Source organism: Gymnoscopelus braueri, assembly GCF_963280865.1.
Source record: "Gymnoscopelus braueri genome assembly, chromosome: 9".
Taxonomy (NCBI): domain Eukaryota; kingdom Metazoa; phylum Chordata; class Actinopteri; order Myctophiformes; family Myctophidae; genus Gymnoscopelus; species Gymnoscopelus braueri.
In genome coordinates, this window is record NC_137610.1 from 53,088,994 (window position 1) to 53,096,981 (window position 7,988).

Consider the following 7,988-nt stretch of genomic DNA (forward strand, 5'->3'; position numbering starts at 1 on the left):
CTAAGAAGTCAGGGGCTTAATTTAAATCTAGAATGTATTAATAATAATAATAATAATAATATCTAGCCTCACAAACATGCTAATTGAACCGACAGAAACAGAGAGGTAGTCTATTGTTATTTGTATTCAATTGAGAGCTCAGTGCATTGACTGACAGACAGACAGACAGACAGACAGACAGACAGACAGACAGACAGACAGACAGACAGACAGACAGACAACTCCACCTTTATCAACAATTAATATAAAATATTTATATTAATAAATGTCTACACATTGTTATAGATCTATAAGAAGGTGTGTGTGTGTGTGTGTGTGTGTGTGTGTGTGTGTGTGTGTGTGTGTGTGTGTGTGTGTGTGTGTGTGTGTGTGTGTGTGTGTGTGTGTGTGTGACACTGAATGACTGCCTGACTTTAACCCATTAAAAACAGGAAATGATCTGTGTCATTTTAGAGTTTTACGTTGGCTGTTCAAAAATAGCCGATCTACAAGCTCTCATTGCATCACTTTGTGCCGCGCTGTGAGCTTGTATATCTGCTATTTTTGAACATTGTTGAAAAATCTGTTGAAAAAACGTTTGCATCATTTAGAATGTTTTGACACAAATCTTCTCTTCTGGGGGTCCCTGGCACAAAACATTTTCAGATGGGGGGTTCCTGGCACAAAACATTTTCAGATGGGGGGTCCCTGGCACAAAACATTTTCAGAATGGGGGTCCCTGGCACAAAACATTTTCAGATGGGAGGGTCCCTGGCACAAAACATTTTCAGATGGGGGGTCCCTGCCACAAAACAGTTAGAGAACTAGTGATTTAGAAGGCTTGTGTAGAATGGGCCTCAGGTCTTAAAGGGTTAACAAGTATAAATACTATGAAGTCTCTTCTGTCAGTGGATTAAAGCACTGTTTCCCAAACACTGGCTCCAGACCCATTTGTGGGTCACGGACACATTTTTATGGGTCACAAGTAAATATCCCTTTATGTTTATGTTTCCTACATTCTGTTTTTTTTTTTTTATTATTATTATTTATTATTATCATTCCAAAACATCAATGAATAAATCAAAGAAAAATCTAAGAAATGACATAAATTAGAAAACAAATGTTTAAGACGTAGTGAAAATAGCAGATCCACAAGCTAGCTGGAAGACAGACAGACAGACAGACAGACAGACAGGCTCGCAGGAAGACAGACAGACAGGCTTCCAGGAAGACAGACAGGCAGACAAGCTCCCTGGAAGACAGACAGGCAGACAGGCTCACAGGAAGACAGACAGACAGACGGGCTCGCAGGAAGACAGACAGACAGACGGGCTCGCAGGAAGACAGACAGACGAGCTTGCAGGTAGACAGACAGACAGACAGACAGACACGCTCGCAGGAAGACAGACAGACAGACAGGCTCGCAGGAAGACAGACAGACAGACAGGCTCGCAGGAAGACAGAGAGACAGACAGGCTCGCAGGAAGACAGACAGACAGACAGACAGACAGACAGAGTCCTGCTATTTGACCTTTGTGCCTCTAAAATGGATAAGGATGAATGCCAAGTGACAATAATCTATACAGTGTCTATAATATTTATATAATATAATATAATATAATATAATATAATATAATATAATATAATATAATATAATAGGTATCTAAAAATATATTAATAAATGTACACACATTTTCAATAATAAAGATTGGGTAAATATTATACTACACTATGCTATATATAAATATTAATATAATCTATATTAATAAAATATGTCTCCATATTGTCAATAATAAAGATGGGTTAAATATAATACATCTATATTAATAAAATATGTCTCCATATTGTCAATAATAAAGATGGTTAAATATTATTGCTGTCGGACACAAACCTTGTATATCTGCATATTTAAAAATGTCTCTCTAAGAAGTCAGAGGCTTAATTTAAATCTAGAATGTATTAATAATAATGATAATAATAATATCTAGCCTCACAAACACGCTAATTGAACCAACAGAAACAGAGAGGTAGTCTATTGTTATTTGTATTCAATGTGAGAGTTCAGTGCATTGACAGACAGACAGACAGACAGACAGACAGACAGACAGACAGACAGACAGACAGACAGACAGACAGACACATAACTCTACCTTTATCAACAATAAATATAAATCTATATTAATAAATGTCTCCACATTATCAATAATAAATATAAATATATATTAATAAATGTTTACACATTATCAATAATAAATATAAATCTATATTAATAAATGTCTACACATTGTCATAGATCTATAAGCAGGTGTGTGTGTGTGTGTGTGTGTGTGTGTGTGTGTGTGTGTGTGTGTGTGTGTGTGTGTGTGTGTGTGTGTGTGTGTGTGTGTGTGTGTGTGTGTGTGTGTGTGTGTGTGTGTGTGTGTGTGTGTGTGTGTGTGCGTGGTTGTGTGTGACACTGAATGACTGCCTGACTTTAACAAGTATCCAAATACTATGAAGTTTCTTCTGTTTCCCAAACACTGGCTCCAGACCCATTTGTGGGTCACGGACACATTTTTATGGGTCACGAGTAAATATCCCTTTATGTTTATGTTTCCTACATTCTGTTTCATTTCTAAACATTTTCAAAAAAACATTCCAAATAAAGCAAAATCTTTCATGAATTTAAAACAAATTAAATTATTTTTCAAATGAATTCAATGAATAAATCAAAGAAAAATCTGAGAAATGCCATAAATTAAAAAACTAATGTTTAAGACGTGAAAATAACAGATCCACAAGCTAGCTTGTAGATCTGCTATTTTCACTAACGTGGATCCCGGGCAAACATCTCATTTCACTTTTGAGTCTGGAGTTAAAAAACGTAAGAAACCACTGGATTAAAGGGCCGTTCACACTGAGCACTCTAACTCTAACTCTAACTATAACTATAAATGTAACTATAACTATAACTATAACTATAACTATAAAAACATAGTTTTAAAAATGGTTCTAAGTCAAGTGGATGACAGAGTTCACACCAACTATAAACAACGTGATGGTGAACGATATAGAAATGCCATGGAAACCAGGAAAAAAAGTTTTCCAGCAGTAAAAGTTATGGATACCTGATGAACCTTCTCCTCCAAATAGAACAACTGCCTATTATTCAGTATTGATCAAGCTGCTTTGCCTGATATTAATTACACTTGGACAACCTCATAATCCTCAAGCCCCCCTGGCCACCAGCCTGTGGACATCGTGGCCCAAGCTGCCAAATATAAAAGCAATGAGCTGACACTACAGTAGAAGTGTCAGCTCATGTATAAGATGTATAATGGCTTGTACTAATGGTTGGTACGTTACTTGTTTAGCGAGGAAGGCTTCCTCTAAACTGGAATCAAACAGTTAAAACCTCTCCGTTGTCCTCGTCGGTCACAATGACATCCGGTGTATTTGCAGTTATATTTGCAAATACTTGCAAAATATTTGCAAATGCACAATGTACACAATGTGCATTGAAACATTTCTGGTTTCACACTGGAGTGTTTTGTAAAACACAACAGAGGAGTCAAATATAGACTTTGGTAATAATGTCAACAATTATGTCATGTCTGGCTATACAGTCTTTTGTTATTGTAAACATTACAACCGTTTCATATGTGGGACAAAGACTCTGACCTGATGCTGTCCATGGTGTAGAGAGACACACACACACACACACACTCACACTCACACTCACACACACACACACACACACACACACACACACACACACACACACACACACACACACACACACACACACACACACACACACACAGTCTATTTCTGCCCTGACTAAGTAGATAAAGTGTTAATATTTAACCCTGTCACTCTCTGTACGTTCTGTAGGAAAGATGCATGTAGGTTATGGAGCTGAAAATGTGACTCTCCAACATTAATCAGAGACACACACACACACACACACACACACACACACACACACACACACACACACACACACACATACACATACACATACACATACACACAGACATAGAAAGAGAGATTAAGAAAGAGATAAGAAAGACAGACAGACAGACAGACAGACAGACAGACAGACAGACAGACATGCTATTTGTACCAAAGGTTTTATACCAAGTGAATGTAAAACATAAATGAAATACTGCTGTCATTTGTTTCTAAAGTTTATCCCAAGCTAAGCTTTCTTATGTGGATGTAGAACTATTTCTGACAGTTTGGTAAGATACTTTTCTCTAAGTTGTAATGTATCACAGTTCTGTTTACACATTGTTTTTGTCTCCGCCAGGCCAAAAGGCATGGCGAGAGAGTATGTTTTACCCTCCGTCCGTCCGTGTGTGTGTCCGTGTGTGTGTCCGTCCGTCCTGTCCGTGTGTTACCAGCTAATCTCTGGCACCGTTGGCCCGGTCGCTGCGAAACTGTGCACACCCACTCCCTGGATGCCAATTCAGAACCTCTGCCTAAATTTTTTCACATGGGCCTGTTATAGTGCTACCTGGAGGTTGATTTGTGCAAAACCAATTTTTTTACATTACTCCTACAGATTTTATCCAAACGTCATGCAAATCGGTACACAGTATCTCTATAGTCATGTGATCAACACGGATCTGTCCGATTTCCCATATTCCATCCTCATTGGCTAAGGTTTGCTTCCAAAATTTGCAGGATTGGTCCGTTTTGAACAAAATGCCTCAAATCATGAACGCAGCTTACGATTTCCGTGAAATTTCACAAACACATTCCCACTAGGCCAAGGAAGAAATGCCACCCTTTTCACATTGCCCTGTTATAGCGCCACCAGCAGGTCTAATTTAGCAAAACACATTTTTGGAACAAAATGCCTCAAATCATGAATGCAGTGTCCGATTGCCGTGAACGACCTAAGAATAAATGGCACCCTTTTCACATTGGCCTATTATAGCGCCACCAGGAGGCCACAATAATGTGCCTGACCTGGCGGAGACCTGTGCTCCGAGGAGCACTTTTTCTAGTTTTCACATGTAATTGTGCATTGATTGTTTTGTTTTCTTTGTTTTATTCCACTTTTGCTTTGGCAAGTCAAACATACGTTTTCTCATGACAACAAAGCTCCTTTGAATTGAGTCATAAATAGAGACAGACATTCTCTCTCTCTCTCTCTCTCTCTCTCTCTCTCTCTCTCTCTTTCTCTCGCGCTCTCTCTCTCTCTCTGTGTCTCTCTCTCTGTCTGTCTGTCTCTCTCTCTCTCTCTCTCTCTCGCTCTCTCTCTTTCTCTCTCTCTCTCTCTCTCTCTCTGTGTCTCTCTCTCTGTTATGTCATTCAGCTTCTAAATGTGTTGAATCAAATCATAAATCCAGTAAATCATAATCCATACTTCCTCAGAAGACGTATCAAAATTAGCCGACTAGTCAAGTATTTTATTGTAGCCTCCATTCGTCAGTTGAAAAAGGGGTGGAGTAAACATATACATGATAATAACAATAATAATAACAGCTACATGCACTAATGTCTACATAATAATAATAATAATAATATATATACTATTATACAAATATTATACGAATAATTGTCATAAAACTGCAATATTCATTGGCTCTTAAAAGCTACATTTTTTAACTTACAAACTTCTCTTGAAGTGTGATTTTAGATATTGGTCCAAAGTTCATGTGTAAAAGGTTTCGTGCAGATTGCTCAAAGATCCCAGGAGGAGATAGATTTTTACTGTTTTTCATATAATTCAAAATGGTGGGAAATCTAAAGGTCAGAGGTCAAAAGTCACGAGTATGAAAGTTGTTAGGCATGAGGAGACGCATGTGTGTATCGAAGTTTCATGGCTGTAGGTCAAACAGGGCATGAGTTGTACCTGTTCAAAGTCAATTGAGTGAAATAGCGCCACCCTTTGGCCAATGGTTGTGAGTTTCGTTTCTTAGCCGTTTGGCATAGCCCTCTACCATATTGCAGAGTTTCGTAAAAAGTGACCACACGGTTAGGCGAGAACTGAAAAAACGGCGGAAGAAGAACGCCAACAGTTTCAAAGAGGTTTCGGGCCTGATAGGCCTCGAACCCTCAATAATAATAATATATATATAATCAGAGCGTGTCACTTTGTGCCGTGCTGCGAGCTTATACATCTGCTATGAAATCTTCTCTTTTGGGGGTCCCTGGCACAAAATATTTTCAGATGGGGGGTCTGCGGCCATATATATATATATATATATATATATATATATATATATATATATTATATATATATATATATATTTCAATTAAGATATTAAGCTATAAATAAGCCATCTGGCTTCTGTAAAGCAGTGGTTCCCAAACCTTTTCAGCTTGAAAAGCTCCCCGGGACTCAATCATACAAAAATGCATTCTGAATGATTAAACCACTTTAAGTTAATGCCTCAGATACAATTAAACAGCAATAACCTCATATGAACATTAACATTATACATTTTTTTAACAGGCAAGAGTGCACAGCCTAAAGATGGAAAAATGTACATTGGAAAAAACACTTGACACGTGAACACAGGTGGAGACAGTGTATAAACATCATTGGAGGAAGGTAGACGATGACTGACATGATCAGGCTGTTGACAATGATCTGATGAGCCCTCTTCTTCTGGGGATCTAGGTCTCTTCCACCGGGGTCAGATCTCTTCAGAGCGCAGAGGATGGAGAAGTCACAGAAAGCAATAGTGGGGAGAGCGACGACGTACCCAGGTAAAAAAATAGCATACTACAAGTATATTTTTGATGAATGTATTAAAGTATATTTTTAGTATGGATGTACTATTTTGGCCGACTTAAATTGAACTTAAGTGTACTTAAGTACTAATAAATTACTACTTAAGGTATGCTTGAGTATACTAAAAGTGTAAATAGTGTGCTAAATTCGTACAACTTTTTACAAACTTTAAGTATACTTAGTACAGTAGTGAAAAGTATACCCACGAGCAGTCAAAATGCACTTTGTGCAATTATATTATTAGTGTGTTGTAAATCTACTTTAAATGGGATTACAGTACATTATCAGTAGTATAAAAGTGTATTATCAAAACACTTTTATCATATTAATAACACTTTTCAAATGCACTTTTTAAGTGTCCCATTTAGTTTATTTAAAATGTATTAAAGTATATTTTTAGTATGGATGTACTATTTTGGCCGACTTAAATTGAACTTAAGTGTACTCAAGTACTAATAAATTACTACTTAAGGTATGCTTGAGTATACTAAAAGTGCAAATTGTGTGCTAAATTCGTACAACTTTTTACAAACTTTAAGTGTACTTAGTACAGCAGTGAAAAGTATACCAGCAAGCATTCTAAATACACTTATAGCATAATTTGAGTGTGTTGGAAATGAAGAGCAGCAGTGTACTTGAAGTGAATTTTATTACAACTTAAACAGAAAAGTGCATTTTAAGTACAATACAGTTATACTACAAGTACTGTAAGCGCTACATAACGTCACTATTCTACTTCAAATGCACTTTAAACTACATTCTGGTAAAATGTTAGTACACACAATGGATGTACTAATTTTGTCGTTTTAAAGTATACTTAATTGTACTGAAGTACTACTAAATTACTACTTAAGGTATGCTTGAGTATACTTTAAGTGTAAATACTATGTTAAATTGGAAACATCTTTTTACAAACTTTAAGTGTACTTAAGTACACCAGCGAGCAGTCTAAATACACTTGTAGTACAATTATAGTGTTTTTGAAATCTACTAAAAAGGGATTACAAAGGGAATGATCTTTTGGTCCAGGACAAAGTAGAAATTCTGGGTGTTCTTTCTGAAACAGCTGAGCAGGGCCAGTTTCCTTGAGGAAGGTCTCCATGCTTCTCCCCACCTGAGAGAGAAAGAAATGGAATGAAATAAAATTACATTTGGAATTTGGTGTTTATTGCTGCCTAGAATTTAGAGAAAATATTCCAATGTTTGAGCCCTACTGTACAAATGTTTTTGTTTTCATATGCATAATTACTTTTAATGAAGACGAACCTGCTCATATGAT